At 33.5% G+C, this 22,162-nt stretch overlaps 1 protein-coding gene across 7 annotated transcripts in view; it reads right to left on the reverse strand.

Moving 5' to 3' along the window:
* Window positions 1-22,162, reverse strand: part of LOC106883563 (uncharacterized) — a 106,144-nt gene that overhangs the window by 45,483 nt on the left and 38,499 nt on the right. The window contains exon 2 of one of the 7 annotated variants that reach the window (XM_052966893.1): window positions 5,426-5,522. The exons of the other annotated variants lie outside the window; for them this stretch is intronic. The gene's annotated coding sequence lies outside the window, so the exon portion shown is untranslated. The remainder of the gene's footprint in view (window positions 1-5,425; window positions 5,523-22,162) is intronic. 7 annotated transcript variants of the gene reach the window in all.

A 22,162-nucleotide genomic window follows, 5' to 3' on the forward strand; every position in this document is an offset into this window, starting at 1 on the left:
TCTTAAGTATTTTACTAACATACTGTTGCTAATAAATTAAATGAGTCTAACTCCAATGTCACCTTTCAGATAAACACATTTTAAAGTTGGTGTGGATTTTTTTAATTTTTTCCTGTAATACACAACTAATTAAATTTATATGCACATTATCAAAAAATACAATGTATGGGCAGTCAATAATTTCAATAAATAGGAAATATATAAAACATTAATAATAATTCACGAGGTGCATGCAAAACACCAAGAATCCAGAAAATAATGCATCCACTAACTCTCAATGTCCTCTGGCAGATTGAAATATGAATATGCTGATTACTGTTGTATTTCACCATTAGAGAACGATGACAAAAATACAATAGCAATCAGCATGTTTGCATTTGAATCTGCCAGAACAGACTGGGAATGAAGAGATATGTTATTGTGTAGAAAATACTAAGTTATACGACTTTTCTGTGGTTTCTAGGTCTTGCAACCAACTGTTTGTAGAAAATAAGGCAACTTTCTGGTATTGCGATCTTTTGGCAAAGGAATCCACCATCTTTTCCCCTTCACCTTTGAAATACCAATTTGACCAGGGTACTGCTTCTTTAAAAGCTATTTTTGTCTTCTTCTTTATTATATTGATACTCTGGTTACTTGGTTTCGTCAGAATAGGTTCACTTATCAAGATACTGACTGTTGTGAATTTGTGATTGAAATGTTGACTTGTCCCTTGTCAAAAATCATGCCATTTATTTTCTCTTCTTTATAGCACAATCAACAATGTTATAGAACAATTCTGGAGTGGGAATTTCAGAATTTTTGTTTTATGTGTTCTCATTAAATTGTGTACACTGTCATTATCATTGTGGCTTCATTTTTAAAAAAATGATTAATCTCCTTTGTGCTCCTGGCATTAGAATTCAAAAACTTAATGAACAACCCTCTAACAGTCCAGTTGTGAACTGAAATGAACTGTTGAGAACTGCTGTGTATCACAGAATATGGTAAGTTTTTCTAATAGTTGTAACTCTCACTAATATCTAACAAAATTACTTTAGGAGATACAATTGTTCATACTTTTAGTATTTTGAAAACTAAAGGTCATTGAGATATGATGCTTTCACTGAAAGAAACTAGAGAACTTAAGATATCTACAATACACACATGGTGGACTTAACGACTTTTTAGGAGAAAAGACTCTTCAGATTATTAGCAACAAAATACATATATAAATTCAGTCCTCGTACAACTATTAGCTCCTTACTTAATAGTGCTTGATTACAAATGACATTTACTGAAACAAAAGGTTCACAGATATTACCACACATAAACAATACGAGAATAACCTACAATGAAATTTATCAGTTACAGTGGGACTCCTAATAAAGCTTGCTAAATAGCCTGAAAGTAGTCATTAACAATACTATTTGATATAAAGCAAAATAGAAATGAAGATCTGAAACTGGCTCCATTTTATAGTTCTAAAGCAGTAAAAATTATTTGGCTTTTAGAGTAGTTTCATCAATGTGAATAAGAAAGCATTTGAATTTTTCCATGGTTTACTTAAAACAAAAACATAAGTCTGATATTTGTATTTATCTAGCTTGAGTTGTTGATTTGGGAAATTTCAAAATGAATAATTATATATGAAAAATGAGGTTAAAGTGAAAACAAAAAATTGCTTATTGAGTTAATCAAGAGCATGGAAATATGTCAAAATAGAAAATAAAACAGGCACTAATTAATATTTGTAACAAATATTTCAAATGGACCTATTCAAACTATAAATTTACCCAATGCAAAGTGTTTTCTTTTGTTTCAGTAATCAATAACAAACTTTCCCACCAGCCTATATATCATGTTTACTTGTGTAAAAGTTGCTTACTCACACACATTAGGGGAAAGGCTGGTACAAAACTTTTATAATCAAAATCTACATGAGAGATGAGACAAAGGCCAAGGTGCTTTTCAAATTACGCAACATATCTACTGTTAGCTATTAGTGCAATTAGATAAATGAGCTGTCATGTAGAATACAATAACAAAAGAAAATGCAAAGATGATTATGAAATAGCTGCTATGTGCAAAATACATAACTATGAACTATTATAATAATAAAGAAGTCATTAAAGGAAATCCAATTTCGGTACCAAAGTAGATTTAAGGTGAAGCATAATTATGAAATTATCTCAATAGCAAAATACATTTACTTGTATAAAATGCAAGAAATTTAAAATGAAATATGAAGATAAAAATTGGGGGTAGTATTAACTCAAGCATAAAGAAGAGGATAAAGTATATAACTGATAATTAGATACAAAATATGGCAAAGTCACATTATATTCAAGTAAATATGGTAATTACAACTTAAAAGCCATCAAAGCCAAGTTCTTCATCATCAATGATACCAAAGAGTTCCTCATATTCCAGCTGTGTCAGCCTTTTTGTCTGCATCCTATAATGGTGGTACTTCCTCTTTTTCCAGTTCTTGGCTATCTAAAATTCATCTCCAGTCATATCTAACCTTACTATTTGATATTCCTGTCCTAAAGAAACAATCATTTAGACTGGAATATCATCCTGCACATTCTTTACTCAAAATGCTACAAAAGACAAGCTTGGTTTCTTGAGGTTACCACTTTTAGTCAGTTCTCTTTGATATGCAAACATCCATGCCATCCACAGCTGATGTATCTTATCCTTCAATACCTTATTCAGTACCACATCCAAAAATTGTAGCAAACATGCGAGACCATTTTGTATCATAGTTTGAGCTATATTCTGTGACTTAAACCCACTCTTTTACCTTTTCTGTCTTGAGTGGAAGGAAACGGTCTGATCTCTCGACATGGTTTCTTCTTTAGACATTTCCTGATTTTGTTTCATGTTTGGTTGAGCCACACTACAACTCCATCTTCATCCATCCAGCCCCTTGGGAAATGGTAAACTCCAAACAAAAAACATCAGTTTCCAGACCCTTCATTCAGTTTCAATAGTGGGTATTCAACTAAACTACCAGCTCATTGTATAAATATGTAAGTGACAGAGTATTCCACAAACACAATGTCCATAACATAATTCACATGCTAAATCAGCAAGATACAGTTTATGTGGTAAGCTTAACCCTTTGAGTAACTGTACCAGTAATCCAATTTCAATCACAAAACCTGGGCTGACACAAGTTTATGGTGGAAAACTTGTCCAAGATGCTACACAGTGTGAAATGAACTTGATAACCAGTTGGCTATTTCTGTACCCTGTACATGTGTGTAATGTAAATATATTAGTTTTGGGGTTGTAACTGTAAAGGAATTTCGAGAAGTAGCAGAACATTTACTGATGGTAGGGTATTCAATATATTTATCATAAAATCAGTTTTGACTGGGATTTCAAGTTTTGTCTGATAGCTTATTCAATCAACTTGAGCAGCTACGCAAAACTTGAAGTCCAGTCAAAGCTAATTATATACATACATACATTCACACACACAAAATTAGCTTTGCCAGCATGGAAAGAAAAGAGGTTAAATTATATATATATATATATATATCATATATATATTATATATTATATATATAAACTGAGCTTTGATGAAAAACCTTTTCTCCGTGTGGTAAATTGCAGTGAAAAATCTAAAAAGAAAACTGCACAGAAATTTTATGTTGGACAAAAACTTTTTTTTTTTTTTTAATGAAATGAAATATTACATAGTCACTCAGTTTCACTTGTGCTAATGACTAAGAAAGTGATGTTTTGTGTGTGTGCACACAAAAAGTTTTACAGCCATTTATCTACACATCAAATTTTTATTGGAAGAATTGTCTCGGCAGCTGAATGCTGTTTTTTACTGCTGTCTACTCCCAGACAGAGCAAAACGAGTACTCTTCCTTTAAGCAAAATTAATGGGGCAGTGTCATGTAACTTGTTCAGGGGCAAATAACACAGTGCCTATGGCAGGAAGGTTTGTACTAATCCATCTTACACATTTCCTATATTTTTAGAGTGTAAACCTGTTAAAATTAAATGACTGAGATCTACAATATATGTTGGTAAGTCTGATCTTCATTCTCATCATCATTTCAATATTTACTTTTTCACACAAGAATGAATCACATGAAGCTCTTTCAGGCAAATTTTTCTACAGTCAGATGTTTGTCCTGTAGCCAATCCTCACCTGTTTACAAGTAAAATGACATTTCCATTGTCCTTCAAACACAAACAGCTCAACAGCAGACATGCTTTCAAAGAAGATTACTAACAAATGATACTGTTTTTGCATGAACAGTGACATTGTTTACAATCAATGAACAAATGCCAAACAAGGAGACGCAAACAAACACACAAGGATCTTCTTACAGTTTCTGTCTACCACATTCAGTTATAGGATTTGTTTGTCCTGGGACAAGAGCAGAAGAAACTTGCCCAATGAGCCATACAATAGGACTACATTTATAAACTATGTTGTTATGTTTGTGCCTATAGACACTGATATAAGAATATTATTGTTATTTTTACATGGAGTCTTTTGTGTTATTGTGAGTTGGGTGGTTCAACATGTTCAAATATATGAAATCAAATATACTTTACACTTGCCTCCTCATTTTTTATACCACCAACTACAGGATATGAATAGGATCCTCTATTCCAAGCTAGTTACTCATGTAATGTACCTTGCCTCAAACACATATACACACACACACACCAGTTCTTAGACTTGAAACTGATTTAAGGATCAGTAAACCATGCCATCAAAACAGTCTTTACAAACCAAATATTATCTCTAGAGAAAGGCGAAGCTTAAAAGAATTTATATGTTCTACATGAAACAGGAATTTCTAATCCTTTTCCTTTTCTTTTTCTTTTTCTTTTTTTTTTTGCTTTCCTGAAAGTATCATGGTAGACAAACATTAAGGTAATCATACATTAATTTTATATTTCAATTTATTACTGATAAGTTGCCTTAGCTAGCAAAACAATAAACTCTCTCATTAGTGTCCATTGCTTTCATCAGTTGGCTTTAACCAGATTCACTCCAATTTCCATTGTCTATACTGTTTAAAAATTAACATCTTGTTTGCTTGTTTGAATCATTTTATTTACCGTTTTTAGATTTAACACCCCTATAGGTAATTTTTGTTTACTAATTGCCTGGATGATCTCAGCCAATCAGAAGTTTTTCAGCTCACTATGCACCTAAGAGCCAACTGTATGGTATATAGCATGCAGAGCATCCCAGTGAGCTATTTTGTCTGTGTCATTATTATTGATCTCTTACTGGTCATCTTCCTAAAAGATTAACTCTGCTTACTGATCTTGAACTTTCTATGACTTTTTATCATCCTTTTAAACAAACAATCTACTGAACTGTAGTTGTGTTAGTATTTTATTAATCTTTCACGGCTGGTACTGTTATGACATTTATAACATGAAAACATTTACATACCTAATTCATTTATACCTAGTTAAATAGATCAGGGTTTCTCAAATTGGGTTCTGCATCAGCTATTACTGGTTCCATGGATAATTTTAGGGAAATAAACCTGTGGTATACATAGATAATTGTAATGATACAGTTATTAAAAAAAATCTGTAAAGTGGTTGATGAAATGAGTAGAGATAGATTAGGTTCAAGAAGATTCTTTAGTCTTGCTAAGAGAATGACAACCCTCTTTAGTGCTAGCACCAAGATAAAATGCACCCAGTATACTTTGTAAATTGTGTGGTGTTAGGAAGGGCAACCAGCAGTAGAAACTATTTCAAAGACTGAGACATGGGTAAGACATGGTCCATTGAGCTGTCCAGTAGGGCAGTAACTTCAAATAAGAAGTGATTCAGACCCAACCAACCAGTCAATGCCAACAATGGAAACCAACTTAAAAGTTACAATCTTTGTATTTATGTTTATCCTTATCAATGATCTAATCAGAATAAACAAATACAATTTACTGCAAAAATGTTCAGTTTTAAACATGTTTTGAGATTTTGATAAAAAATCAAAATTCCATTACTAGTGTCTATGGACTCACCAATAATTCCAAGTAAGAGAACTCCACACAAAAAGAATTTAGTACATGAACTAACAAAAAATAAAACTATGGAGTTGAAACAATTTATGGAAACACTTTCTATTCAGTTTCCTAACTAACACCAACATATAGCTATCAGTCTCTTACTTTAATCCCTTCCAGGCCTACTGTTGCTGCTATTTCTCCCCCAACACACTCATGCTCTCTCTTACTCCTTTGGTCATTACTCATTTATTCACCCTCTAAGTCACATTTGAATCCAATGAATGGAGACTACACATAGAGGACTTTTTACTTTTACAGGCAACAAGGCAACCTCACTAGTGCAAGCATTATGATAAAATATACCCGGAGCACTTTATAAAGTAGTTGGTCTTGGGAGAGCATCCACCCATATAAAACTCTGCTATAAATGGAACATGCAGATGAAACATAATCCTATGACTTGTCTAAGACACTAGTAGCTCTAAAAACTGAGATGGATTGCAACAACTTGTACAACCCAAATCAGCATGGAAAGTGGACATAAGATGATGATGATGGTGATGATGAATTTACTTTTGCATTTCAATTTCAAAACTTGTAAAGACAATAACACTGTACTGGAGTTACCAAATATAAATATATATATGTTAAGTTGTTTAGTACAAAGACTACTGGGTCAAGAAAATCAAATTTAATGCAGAATTTACAGTAAATTTTTCTAGCTCCAACATGCTAGATTAACTAATCTTTTTGATATCAACCCACCTGAGACAATTTCAGTTCTCTGATACTTACTTCCAGTTTTGAAGTGATCAAAATTAAAACCACCCATTAAAAGTTTAATAATGATTAAGATTTATCTTACTGAATTCATTACTTTCAAAATTAATTGAAACAAAGATAGCATATTTCAATATAAATATGGTAACAAAATGTTTAAATAGAGCATGTTAGTACATACATACCATTTACACAGACCAAGAGAAGCTACTAACACCAACTGTCCACTATGATAAATCAATTGAACTTTCGAACTATTTTCAGTGGCTTAAAATTCTTTCCTTTCACCATTCCATTACACCACATTTTGAACATTTAGTACTCATTGGTCCAACATACTTTTCATTCTTGTTTCTTCAAATACATTATCATTTATTGTGAAAGAGACTATCTTTTCTGGTTCCTTTTAAAGCACCCAATGTAGCATTCTTCCTCTCACTCACCTCTTTTCACAGTACATGTGCATACACACAACACAATTTGATAAAAAATAAGACCTATACAAACTCACACAGAAAAATCATGAAAACCTCATACATAGTTACACTTATAATATTCACACATGCATCTACCCATATTCTACTGCTACAAAAACATTCTCTCTAATGTTCACCTTGGTACTTTTGCCCTCTGTTCTTTCTCTCTGCTGGTAAATACTATTACTCAACCCACCCCATCTCATTTTTATTAACTTCCAACCTTTTCCCAAGGTTTTACTTATTCTAACATTGTCTTTTCCCACTGCTGCTACTCCACTTCCCTCTCCTGTTGTTTACCTTAGTTTGTCGTTGTTGTGCTTGCAGTACAACATCAAATTGATTGTTGTGATGTGATTGTGAGATTTTGAAATCAATGTTGCTTAAGTTGACAAGTGGTGCATAGACACATGTATTTCTTTATTTAATAAAAATATAAGCTTTTCTAATTAATGAAAGTGCAACTACACAAGATTTGATTGAAGGCCAAAATTTATACATATATGAAAGCTATGTCTTTTTTTTTTTTTTTGGGGTTGGGGGGGGGGGGGCTACAATATATAATCAGATTACTTTTGTTTTAAGTTTTTCTCAATTTCCTATGAAAAATTAACATATCATTCTTGTTTAAAATTATAGTAATGTACAAATGAAATGCTTCTGTGCAAGCCAGACTATATGAAAATTCTCCAATTGTAAATTGTGTATATGTAATATAGAACAATTTGATCCAGTTCTGTGCAACTTAAAGTTTCGCTGGCTTCTGACAGGAGCCTGAAAGAGAACAGCTTCTGTTAGAGGCCTGTGAAACTTTTAAGCTCATAAAACTGAATCAAATTGCTTTAAATAATACATGTAACTTCAACTAAACGTGTTGAGTGTCCTTTTATATATACACACACTAATTTTGTGTGTGTGTGTATGTAGCTTGTTAATATATACAGTAATATACGAGGGTAATCCCAAAGGTAAAGTCTCCAAAGTGCTGGGGACACAAGGAAACAGTGCATGCAGCTATTGGCAACACTGTTGTGTTTGTTGCACCTGCTCCTGCGTGCGCCTCACTGCTACACTCAGTCTTGGCTTGGCAGTCGTATCTGATGGAGCTCTCGATTGATGTTACCACTAGATGTGAAGTTCACACAGTTATTAAGTTTTTGAATGCAAAAAGCATTAAACCAATTGAAATTCATCACCAATTAACAGAAGTGTATGGTGAGTCGTGTATGGATGTCAAAAACATCCGCAAGTGGTGCAGGGAGTTTGCAGTTGGTCATACTGAAATTCACGATGAAGAAAGAAGCAGGCGATCATCAATTTATGACAAGATAGTCGTGAAGTTGAGCAAATCCTGCATGAAAATTGGCGGATCACTCTGGATGATCTCCACATTTTGGTTCCTGAGGTTTCCTGAAGCACCATTCATAGGGTTTTGAGTGAGAAGTTGCAATATTGGAAGGTGTGCGCAAGATGGGTCCCACAAATGCTCACAGAAGACCATAAACAGCAACCCACCTTATAGTCTGGACTTGACACCCAGTGACTACCACCTGTTCCCTAAGCTGAAAGAACCTTTGGCTGGAACGTTCTTCAGCAACAACGATGAGGTAAAAGATGAGGTTCAACACTTCCTCAACAACATAGCGGTGAGCTGGTATGACATGGGCATACAAAAGCTGTCCCAGCGCCTACAAAAATGCATCGACCGAAATGGCAATTATGTAGAAAAATAGATAAATGTTTAAACTTTAAAATGATGTAAACATCATTGACAATAAATGTTTCCATGATTTCCAAGTATTTTTGGAGACCTTATTTTTGGGATTACCCTCGTATTTCAAAACGAATAAGAAGTTGAAAAATATACGTAGAATGTACCTTAATCCCAATCCTCTGTATAGAGTTCGATGTGAACAGAACTACTTGTTTCACACCTTTATTAAATATTCAAACAACTAAACTTTCATTAGTGATACATATCAGCCCTATAATTAGATAGCGAGACATTCAGGGACAAAATTTTTTTTTTTTTTTTTTTTAAATCTCAGTGAAGAGATTCATGAAGGATGTGTTTGGAATTGAATCAAAAGAAGGCTTTATTTTTTGGCTCATATTGCATTGGTTACTGGCTAGCAAAAACAGGTGAAGCAGAAGCAATTAGAGAAAATTTAATGTGTGTGCAGTCTCGAGGCATATTCATGAAATGTTAAATTTTTGTCAAACTGAGTTAATGAGACAGGAGTCAACAGATGCTGTTGGTTTAGCAGTTTTGCTTGAGTTTGTTTACTCTATTTATGAAAATGGCATTGAAAAAGACTTATTAATTTGCCAACCTTTGGAAAGTCATGCTACAGAGAAAGCAATATTTAATTCATTTATGGAGAGAAAATGAAATTTCATGGAAACATTGTTCAATTATTTGCATAGATGAAGCTGCAGCTATGGTAGGCAAAATTCTTAGTTCTGTTGCAAGAATGAAAAAAATTCATTTTGCTGATTGCGTTTGCTGTTATCTTTTTCATCAGGGGCACTAACAATGAAGATTGCAAGATTTGAAATTAGCAATAAGCAATGCTGTAAATTTGGTCAATTTTATAAAATGAAAACCATAAGTACAAGCATCTTCAGTTTATGCGAAAATATAAGAACTCTGCATGTAATTTTATTACTATGCGCTGAAGTGTGCTACTTATCATATGGTTTTTCAAACTGCATGTAGAAATGGGTTATTTTTATCAGAACATCCTTTTGAACTTTCAACTAAATGAAAGAAGTGTTGGATGGGTAAACAGTATAACTTTCTGATTTTACATTAATAAGATTTAACCATGTAATGCAGGGTACCAATATAACATCTTTCAAAGTCTTAAATGTAAACTAAAACTCTAAGGAGATCATGTAGCTAAGGATCTCTTGAGTGTTTCGAAAATTTTAGTACTTTTTTTTAACTGTCAATCAAAATTTAAGTTGAAAAGCTGTTTGTAGACGTATTAAACTTAAGCAATCTTTTGAAGGAAGAAAAGGAAGAATAAATATTCACTGCAATGGATTTTATACTTAAAAATTCCAGCAAGTGGAAGTGATGAAAGTTTGGAGTGTATTATCAATGAAAAGCAAAATTTACAACTACATATACATTTTTAATGTATCTAATGACAAAAATGAGATTTAGAAATAGACTGAATTTAGAAGCTGACTTAAGGTTTACATGTAACATTCAGACTATTTCTGAAACTAGCAGCAGGTGATAAAGTTAAATTTTTCAAACTATTAAGGAAGGAAAAGTAACTGAATTATGCTAACACAATGTTATTTTCAACCCTTTCAATACCAACCTGCTTGAGACCACCTTTGTCCTATGATACAAACTTCCTGTTTTAAAGTGATCTAAATTACAATTTATCATCAAAATTTCATGTTGTGTTCCAGACTCCAGTTTAATAATTAGTTATTCTTTATTATCTTGGCAGTGCATTTCAACAGAAATATGATAGCAAAAGGGTTATCTTTTAGGTTATGAAATTTTTCTCCCAATCTAAGGTATTCCATTCATTGAAAATGCTTGAGATACCTGAAATAAAGCTAACATTTTTCATTCTGTGCAAAGAATTGTACACTATCAAAAAATTAAAATACTAACCCACCCTCTAATCAATCATTTTACAAATAATAATTGTGTTATATGCTATTTTGGTGGGTTTTATGAGATCCAAAGTATTATGAATAAATCTATCTACAATTTGTCTTTTCTATAAGTGTCTTTTCCATGGTCATTGTTCTGACTAACTTTCTGCTCTAGCACTCTGCCAAGACCTTTACATGTGTCACCTTCTTCTCTTCTAAGGCACATCATTTCTCTGTTGAGCTTCCTGTTAGTCATGAGTCCTTTTATTCTAATAGCTTCTTTCCTCAAAATGCTGTTCTCTGCAACTCACTACCATCCTCCTGTTTCTCTCTGTAAGTTTTTTGTCAATCAATATCTTTTAAATTTATAGGCTCCTTCTTTTCACTCTTTGTAATCCCTTACACTACATTGGCCTCAAGTTAAATTAAAGAAGTTTACGCCTCTGCTCAACAGGCTATGAGCACTGCTTACCCTGCTCACATCAAGTAGTAACAGTAATGATTATGCTTTCAACTTGAGATTCTCTCAAATTTACACTGACGCCCAATTTAACACTATCACTTGGCTCATGAGAATTTTTAATTGTAAACATTTAGAACAGGTCTCTGATCTGAGAATAACAGTTTTTCCAACAGCAATAGAAGCTCTGAAAAGAGCAATGGATAGTGCTCCTTCTCTCACTATGTCAGATTCAGTATCCAATCTCAAAATCATTTCATATGTGATTGCTGTTAGCCATGATGTTAAAATTTGTTCTTTCTTTATTGTATTATCTTTCTCAGCATAAATTTCATTTTCATCTCATGATCATCACTGTCTACGTGTTTCTATTAATTTTGAAAATTAATAAGAATTTGAAAGGATTTAGAGAAATAAACTTTTCATTATTAAACTGGCTTGTAAAACAGCTGAAACAAAGGGATCTTGGATAAAAATTACAATGGAAGGTTTTAATTTAAATATGAATCCTTTTAAGACAAGCAGTTTTGTATCAATAAACTTGAGGTTTGGTATCAAAATGTTTAAATACAGAACACTGTTTTATAACTTGCTACTGAATCATATTAGAGATAGCAATATCAGTTAGTTTAATGTATTCAAGAAGCTGAGATTTATTTTAGCAGCCAACAATCACTGAATCACTAGAAAATCTAGAATTACACAAATGAACAGAATGCAGAATCTATCCAGATTTTTCTAATTGCTAGCAAGAACTAAAAGCTTTTTCTTTTCTTTCTTTCCTTTTTTTCTTTGAACTTTTGTTTCTGAACAAATGTAATTTGTAAGAGACTAACTTTTTCAGATCTATAACAATACAGCTCAAAAACTGAAGCCCAAATATTAAGCATTGACCAAACAGTATTTGTGTGTGAAAAATTTATAAGGGAGTAAACAGATAGGAATGCTAACCTTTTTTTTTCTTTTTCTAATCACATAAAGCCTATGCAACCAAAACAATCATATCCAATAATAGCTAATTCAATTCATATGTTACCAAAGTGAATTCTTTAAAATCTAGTTAAACATTATGAAATTATCAAAATATTGATTTCTTACAAAAACATTAAGCTGCAAGAAAGTGAAAAGCAAATGGGAACTTGTGATGTTCATGTCTTGTATTAAGGGATTCAAACTGGCAATCAAAACAAAATTAGACTTATGTTTCTGTATAAGTTTCAATAAATTCCTTTCCCCCCCCCCTTTTTTTTAAAGATAAGTATTAAACTTAATATTTCGTTTGCACTTCAAGAGTGAAAAATAAAACAATAACAAATAGCTCTTTCATTACAGATAACAGATAAGAATACATGTAAGATAACAAATTACTTCCTAAGATAAACAACCAGAGAATCAATGATTTTTGGGAGTAAAACATGAAATAAAAATAAAAAAACAATTTTCAGGAAAATTTTACATAGTTCCAACAATAAGGTTATTTCTAAAACCATTTTTACACACTAATTGCTACTGAATTTTACAAGTGTAAATTGCATGCCTGTGCAAGTTCATATGTTTGCATAGATAGCTGGAACAAGTGTTTGCTCTTTCAGAAGCTAATCAACCTCAATCAAGAGTAGGTGGTAGCACTAGAATGTATAACAACTGCTGCATTTCTATTTGGTTACTGTGTATCTGTAATTATGTTTAGATATAATTGTTTATTGGCATTCTAAATGAAGCACACACATGCACATACAAACATGCACACACACAGAGAGAGAGAGAGAGAGAGAGAAAGAGAGAGAGAGAGAAATCAAACGAGATGTAATTGTGATTTATAGAGGATAAATTCCTATCTCTAACCACAACAAAAGTAAAAGAAGAAAATTCTAGAATTACTGAACTGACACAGGAACTCATTGCTGCTAAGACACTTATTAACATAAAATTTATAGGATTTCAGGAAGGAATGTATCAAATATAAATCTAGTGGATAAGTAAGTACAAGTAAATATAGTACAAATATTTATATTGATTAAAGAATTTTGACTACATTGTTAAATCCATCTTTAGAAATTCTTTCCAAGCATAGTAATCTCAAATAGCATTAATTAAAATCCTTAGAACATATTACCTAGGAATGTGAAAAAAAGGTAGTGTATTACTGGTATTTGCCTAAAAAATGAAAATTGTGTTCAAATACCATTGCGTTATCTCTGTCATAAAGGATGATATATTTGTAATACTGAAAGCATATATATATCTCTATAAAACACTGATTTGTGTCAAATCGAAAGAAATCTTTATTATTTTACAGCCATGGGAGCGAAGTGAATGGGAAGAATCATTAGAACATCACATATAATGCCTTGTGGTATTTGTTCTCGCTATTTACTAACTGAAATTTTTTTTTTTTTTTTTTTGCCTTTCATCCTATTGGAGTCAATACAATAAACTACCCATCAAGTAATCAACTAACTCCTTACCCACATTGCTGGCCTTGAGCCTAAATTAGAAACTTATCTCATAGCCATGGATTTGATACATTAGTGTGGTTGTGTTGTTTTCCAACTTATATACGAGATAAAATTTGACAAAGACTACTACTGCAGCACTGCTACTAAAAGTTAAAAATTCATAAAGCTATCAAGTGACAATTAGATAATTGCTCTTTAGAATTTACCAAAACAATACTTGTCTTCTTCTAATTCCATGAAAATGGCTCCTTTTTCTTCATCAGAGTAATGGTACCAGTATGAAGTAAATTGTATACTTCCATTTAAAGACTATTCCATATAATACGCAGTAAAAATGAAATAATGGTAAATCTTTTATATCTATAACAAAATTAGATAAAGTTGATGAATGCCTGACTATCCTAATCTCAACAAAAAGAATAATGAAATGGAATAACAGATCTGAAAGAGCTAAGATTTTGTTAGATCATACTGTTAGTTAAACTTGTTTAAACTACCTGAGGATAAAACTATGAATTCTCACCGTACACAATGAAAATCTCAAATATGGGTCTTACTCGAGCTTTGTCAGTAACTATACAATACAAGCTGAAGTGTGTGTGTATGTGAATATAATCATAATCATTTAACATCCACTTTTCCATGCTTGCATGGGTCAGACAGATTTTGTTGAGGCAGATTTTTTATGGCTGGATACAATTCCTGGCGCTAACCTTTGATTTGAAGCAAAGTAATATTCAATAGGTTTCTTTCAGCTTTCACCTATCAGATCCACTCGCAAAACTTAGTCACCTCAGGGCTATAATAGAAGACACTTGCCCAAGGTGCCATACAGAGGGACTGAACCTGAGACCACATGGTTGGGAAGGAAGCTTCTGAACCACAGTCACATCTGTGCCTGAAATAATAATTTCAGTCAGTGAACTCAATGCATTATGACACAAAATGTTTTTCCTTAAACACTTAAAGATAGTATTGAAAGAAATCAATACACTAACAGACTTAACTTCTGTGTTTATAAGATGGAACTGCTAGGCAACAACAATGATTAGTTTTACATCAATGTTTGAAAGGACTATAAATGTTAGGTAAAGCAGAGTCCAAAAACAACCCCCAAAGTATCATCCTTGACAGAATTGATTACGATGAAAATAAGACCAAGTCAATTTCTAACAGGAAATAAACAATTTTCTTTCAAGAAATGAAAAAAAACAAGTAATTTCATAGAAGTGGATAAAAGGAATTTACTACTTTTATAGTAGAACAAGAAAAATATCTATGCAGCATACATTTTGTCACTTCTCCCACTAACACAAAGACAAATTTTACCAGTCAGTTAACTGGTACATATTTTATCAACACTCGAAAGATGAAAAGTAACATCATACTCGGCAGATTTAAACTACAGAACATTAAAGTAATGTAACTGGCTAAATACTGCAAGGTATAGAGCAGTGGTTCCCAAAGTGGGTGGTATTGCCCCCTTGGGGGTGGTAGAAAGTTCCAAAGGGGCATTGAAGAAAAGTGGGGTGATAATGGGGTAGTGATTCATGTAAAGATTGTGGTGATAATGGGGTGGCAATTCATGTAAAATCAACAAAATAATGGGTTTGTTAGGTTAAGTTTTATTTGTGAAATACAGTTGCTTTGAATTTGCTTCAGAAAGTGGTCTATGCTTGTGATGGTTAGTTGGGATGGGGGCACTAGGAATGTGGCCTGGGTGTCAAGGGGGTGGCAGCCCCAAAAAGTTTGGGAACCACTAGTATAGAGTTTGGTACACTGCCATGCCTCTTGCACATATCACTTAAATGAAATCCACCAACTGTTATATTCATTTAAAGATATTAGTGTCTTTTCTTCCCAACAGAACACATTATTGACTCTAACAAAAAAGTTCACAAGGATCTTGTGTTCAATTACATTTCCAGTGGTATTATTCTTTGATGATCATCAAGTGTTGTATTTGTTTTTTCCCCCCACTAAGATTGAATTGAGTAAAACTTGACATAGGTAATTAGATAAAGCTTCTGAACTTGACCAGCTCTTTTATTAGAAGAGAATGTCATTTTTTTTTTCTCAGTTATCTGTAAAATCAACTTATTCAGATTTAAGACTGACTGGAGAGAGAGAAGCACTTATTGATATCTGCTGCATCATCACCATCATCGTTTTAGCATACACTTTTCCTTACTTGTAAGGGTTGGACAGAATTTGTTGAGATGGGTTTTGTATGGCTAGATACCTTTCCTGTTGCTAACCCTCACCTATTTCCAAGTAAAGTAAAAATTTCTCCAAGACCAGACATGCTTTCACAGAAGACCAAAAATGTAGGCCACCACATGCATACGGTTTTTACATCTATTGCACAAAGTCAAGGGAAGGAGACAGTAACACACACACACATATATTAGATATATAGATATACTTAGTAATTGGGTGTGTCATTTTTTTCACAAAAAATGTAGGTAGGTGGTAAGTTTTGGTTAAAGCAAAAGAATTAAATCCAATAATACCAAAAACAACAAAAATACTGTCACATCCTTTACCTACCTAACAAAAGAGAAACACAAACACACTTGTTTACAAAATTCTACATATAAGAATAAATTCTAAACAATAACATAATCACAAATTTAATCAATAAAAATTTCTCTAAAACCCCTCTCCATAACAACCCATCCTAAAAACCCAATTACCATTCCACAGATGCTCACACATCCAAGTGCCAGATCAGACAGGAGCCTGGTGCAGCCTCCCGGCTTCCCAGACCCCAGTTAAACTGTCCAACCCATGCCAGCATGGAAAACGGACATTAAACGATGATGATGATGTTCTTTCAAAGGATTCACTGTGTTAATGTTAAAAATGGTATTGCATATGTCCCTTCATGTTACAGAGGAATGGGCTGAGTTATCCTCCTCTCTACAAACCAACATTATAGAAGGTAACTAATTAAAATATGTACTAATCATACTAGCTACAGGTAAATGAATATTGAGGGCATTGAATGCTCTATTTGGTCATGGTGATGTGTAAGTGAAAAGTTGAGGTAAGTTTCATGATGGATGGCAGTAGATATAATATGAAAGTAACAGAGAATGAACCAAGAGGCACAATTTGGATTTGCGCCAAGATGGGGTACCTCTAATACTTTATTTCTAGTGAGAAGCAACTCTATACCTAGTAGGGTACCAAGCACTATAACTGGGTGGCTGCATAAAAGAAAATGTAGAAGTATAGCTTGTGAGAGGTGCATCAAAGCATAAAGATGAAAGGCTTCAAGAAAAGTAAGCAAAGACAAATGTTAGCAGGAGAGAAGACAGGACACTTCTACTACCCGAGAAATGGCCATACTTTTGTTATGCCAAAAAAGAACAGGTCAGAATTCCATGTGGTGCGTGAAATGTAAACTATAGGTGTACAAGTTGTGATATCATAGGTAGGTTGATAGCAGGAGAAAGACTTATGAAATAAATTCTTTCAAATACTTAGGAGGTTCCATTGATGTAATTGATAGTTTTATTACTCATGTAATGTAATGTAATTAGTGGAGGTGATGTTCTGAAAATATACTAACCAGAGTAAGCTAAGAAAAAGGTGGAAACAGTTCAGAGATATTACCTTGGTAAGCAACAAACATTTTTTTCTCTCTGAGCAAAGGACAAAATGCATGACACCTGTGTATGAAGTCGGATGTAGCATGGCAATGAAACATGAACAATGAATATGGAGGATGAGTGAAAGGTAAAAGGAAATGAAGCAAGTATGCTTCATTGGATGAGTAATGCTAATGTGCATTTGAGTGACAGTGCAAAAATGAGCTGGGGGGAAAACAGGATATAAATCAGCCTAATTGAATAATTTATGTTTTACTATCAAGCCCAGGTTGTGATAAAATACTCTTACACAAACTGAGAAATTGTTTACTTAAATGAAACAGATAACAGCTTCAAAAGATGTATACAGAATCTACTTTCCATTCAGTTTTACATATAATGTTTTGATCAACTCAAAATTAAATTGCATTATTTACATAAATCTCCAAGTTTTTGTACTGTATAACATACCAGGTTTTCTTTTCCATATCTTGTGTATAAATCTGGGTGGAGCTAGCTCCCATACAAGTGGTAGACTCATTACTAATGTACAACAAACACATACTCATTGAATATGGTTTCTGACTACAGACTTTCAGAATTAATAATTTTGCATATAATTAACATGTAGAACTAATGGTATATAATTTAGCATTTAAAAAATTACTCAAATATAAAATTTCAATATAATTCTAGAGAAAAAATATTTCAGTTGTTTTAAATTACATGCTGCACAAAATTAAGATGACTTTGAAAAAAAAAAAAAAAAAAAAATTGAAACTTTTTTCTTCCCCGTTAAGGGGCGGTTACGTAGGTGGCATTATGTGGAAGATGATTTTAGGAAAAATGCTACTTCCAGAAATAAATCTACTGGAGAGAAAGAAAACTACATGGTTTGACATTTCATCAATTACACACCTGTGTGTAATGAGGCAAAGTGACTACAAAATTAAGGTCTTGGACATCTGACCATGTTCAGAAGTTTTGTCCTTGCTCCAAGTTAGCTAACTTAACAAAAAACAGACTAATCCCTACATCATGGCTGAGTGTAAGAAAAAGTTACTGGTCTGTATTTTTTGCTCCAACACCATAATCATCTCAGCCTCTGATGTAAAACAGTAAAAACAAAAGTTTCTAATTTATGCCCAAGGCTTAGTAATTTAGAGAACAGTGCTTTGGCCAATACTATCATATTAACTCGGTGGTGGAATGGGGGATTCAATATGGTGGCAGAACTTGAACCCAGAACATAAAGAGCTGAAACAAATACTGCTACAAATTGTTGGTGCCCTAGGTACAGTGAGCAAACAATGAAAAGAGACGACATCCGGAATACAGCAACACCTGACAGTGCAAGGAGTCTCCACAAAGTCCTCATGACTTCAAAAAGAACATACCACCTTAGTACACAGGAAGTAAACAGCTGGTACATTAATGACACCCCCAGCAACAAGCTGAGAATGTCAGATATAATAATAATAATAAAAATAAATGTTTCTAATTTGAGTGTAATAATTGTTTCTACTTCAAATTATAATAATGCATATACACAAGCATTATTTCTCAAATTAAACTAGCTGAATACTACTTTGGTACTGAGTGGATTAATGATAAACAATTTATACAACATCTCAGTATGGAGGCATCTACAAACTCTTTGCTCAAATATGTTAAAATAAATAATATGTAATTCTAACATACAGTTTGTTAAAATAAACTAATTAAATACCAGGAAGGTTTTTCATTGTCTATATCTGAACTTAACACAATCTAGTGGAGCATTAATTATACCAAGCTGTTGCTTAATTGCAGCGAGAAACTTGTACCTACAGGGGTTGGACAAAATAATGGAAACACCTTAAAATTTCAAACAAATTTATTTTAATATGAGGTAGGACTGCTTTTGGCAGTAATTACAGCTTGAATTCTACAAGGTATGGACTCATACAAAGTTTGAATTGTTTCCAAAGGAATGTTTGTCCATTCTTCAGCTAAAACAGCCTCCAGTTCTTGTAGTGATGATGGTGGAGGATATCAACTCCTTACTTGTTTTTCTAAAATGCACCATAACTGTTCAATAATATTGAGATCTGGGGACTGTGATGGCCAGATAAGATGTTCAACTTCACTAGAATGTTCCTCGTTCCATTCAGTAACAACTTTAGCTGTGTGAATTGGTGCATTATCATCCTGAAAGATTGCATTTCCCTCCAGAAATAGTTCCACAACCATAAGATAAATTTGATCAGATAAAATGCTTAGTCTTGACTATTAATTCTGCCATGAAGGGAAACCATTGGGCTGGCGGGTTTCCAAGGTATAGCTCCCCAGATCATCACAGATCCTCTTCCATATTTAACAGTTGGAAGAAAGCAGTCTGGTCCAAATGCTTCTTTCGGCTGTCTCCACACGTATACTTGGCCGATGGTCGGAAATAAGATAAAGAATGACTTGTCCAAGAAAATGACATTCTTCCACTGCCCTAGGGACCAATTCTGTAGGTTTTTACTTCACTCAAAATGCTTTGTAAGTTGTGGTTTTCTGATTGCAGCCCTCCCGTGAAGTCCGGCTTTGTGCAGCTATTGGCAAACAGTTTTTGTGAAAACTGGGTTCTCGAGGTGGTTATTAAGCTCTGCAGTAATTTTGGTAGATGTACTTTTGTGATCCTTTCTAACAATTTTCAAGTGAAGTATTTCTATTCCACTGGCCTTCACATAAAAGTGCTGTTGTTTAGCAAAGATATAACCAAGCACACAGTGACCAAACAGTGTCAATGTAGAGACACATGCACACATATAATCACATCATCATTTAAAGATCATGCACCATGCTGGCATGGGTTGGATAACTGACAGGACCCAATGGGTCCTAGGACTGCACTGTGCTCCAGTATCTGCTTAGGCATGGTTTCTATGGCCAGTTACCCTTGCTAATCCCAACCACTTTACAGTGTACTGAGAGCTTTTCTCATGCCACCAAAAATAGGTCATCATGCAGCTCACAAATTTACAAAACTCTAGGGAAAGGGCAGAGCAGGTTCTTGTTGTAGGGGAGCTACATGGCTATTCATCTTTAAGAGTAAGGAATGAATCATTAGTAGAAGAGATAAATAATAGTGATAACGTGTCCAGATAGCACATCAAGTAGAAATGAATAGAGACAGAGAAACAAGGAGTGGATAGGAATTTGCAAGAGTGTATGGGGGTAGGAGAAATGGTAAATGGGTAGAGGAGAGGTAAGCAGTGTCTGTAAGGATTGGGTAGGGTTGAAAGGGTGGATGTAGTGATGGGGGATGGCCAATGATGTAGGAGTTGGGAAGACTGGTGCCATCATCATTTCAATGTCTACTTTTCTATGCTTGCACAGATCAGATGGAATTCATAAAGGAGGCAGATTTTTCTACAGTTGGATACTTCTCTTGTCAGTTCCCATCTAGTAAATTTCACTCCTAAAGCATTGGTCAGCTCTGACCTATAGAAGACACTTACTTATCCACAGTGTCACACAGTGAGGTGGGACCTGAAACCATGAGGCTACAAAACAAACTTTGTAACTACAAAAGCTGGCTTTTATTTTTATTTTTTATTCATCTCCCAAAATTTTAGTTCATTCTTTTTTATATATATATAGCATTGAGCAAATTGCATGGAGTCAAATTTTGCAAGACCCAACAAATGTAAGAGCCTCAGTTGATTTCAGTAAATATATTTTGGTATGCCTTTATGCAAATAAAGTACTAATGGTGACATGTTATTTTAAAGATAGCATTTTGACTGAGTCATAAGTTTTTATAGGTATAGCAATTATTTAGTATATAAGAGAGTAAATAGTGAAATACATCAAACCAAAGGAGTAAATGGCAGAGGAATCAGATTCATCATTGGTTGGAAATATTTGTTTATCAGCGCAGTCCCGATGGAGCAAATCTACAACAAAAGCCTTTCAGCCATGACTATCTGTCTATTTGTATATCAGTACACTCTCCAATGTATCTTTCATTGCTGAAGGTAGCAGAACTATTTATGCCTAGCAGATCAATCAAATATGTAGAGACACCTTTAATTTTTGTTATCTGGCCTCAGATTGGCACTGATCAAACTGATGTATGATAAAAGGTTTTGCAGCTCTGACCATTCTATCTTTGAATATCATGGATTATGTTGTCCATTATGTTCTTTGATGGAGATTTGGCTGCTATTTGTAGAATTTGAATGACCATGCTAGAATTCCTTTGTATGCATATGTACATACATACATAGTGGATTCTTTGACAGTTTCAATGATCAGCACTGTTGATTGATCAACTGAACTTCTACTCATGAAATGGATTTGGAAGCAGCTGAGTATTCCACAGACAAGTGTAGCTTCTACCTCTTCCCTCTCACACATAGACACTTCAATATCACACACACATTTTTCTAAATTCCAAGAACATGACCAAATACAACACGTACCTGAAGAATGGGCTGTAACAACTAACTATAGCAACTTAGTTAAGAACACTAGTTTGGATGTATCAGCATATATATACATAGATTAAAACACTAAGCATGTTTTGCTTTTAATTCTCTTCTTTTCTTTGTACTTGAAAATAAATATGTAATATATACATATATAGCCTGAACAGGATAAACTATCCCTATTTTTAGCATTATTCTGCGATTGAGAATTTAAAATCACTTCTTTAACTTTCTAAAAGACATCTCAACGCTTCTAAAAACAAGCTTCGCTTGTTTATTTACGTTTGTTGTAATTTGAATTTAACATATATATA

The sequence above is a fragment of the Octopus bimaculoides genome, chromosome 4, assembly GCF_001194135.2.
Source record: "Octopus bimaculoides isolate UCB-OBI-ISO-001 chromosome 4, ASM119413v2, whole genome shotgun sequence".
In the NCBI taxonomy this organism is placed as follows: Eukaryota; Metazoa; Mollusca; class Cephalopoda; order Octopoda; family Octopodidae; genus Octopus; species Octopus bimaculoides.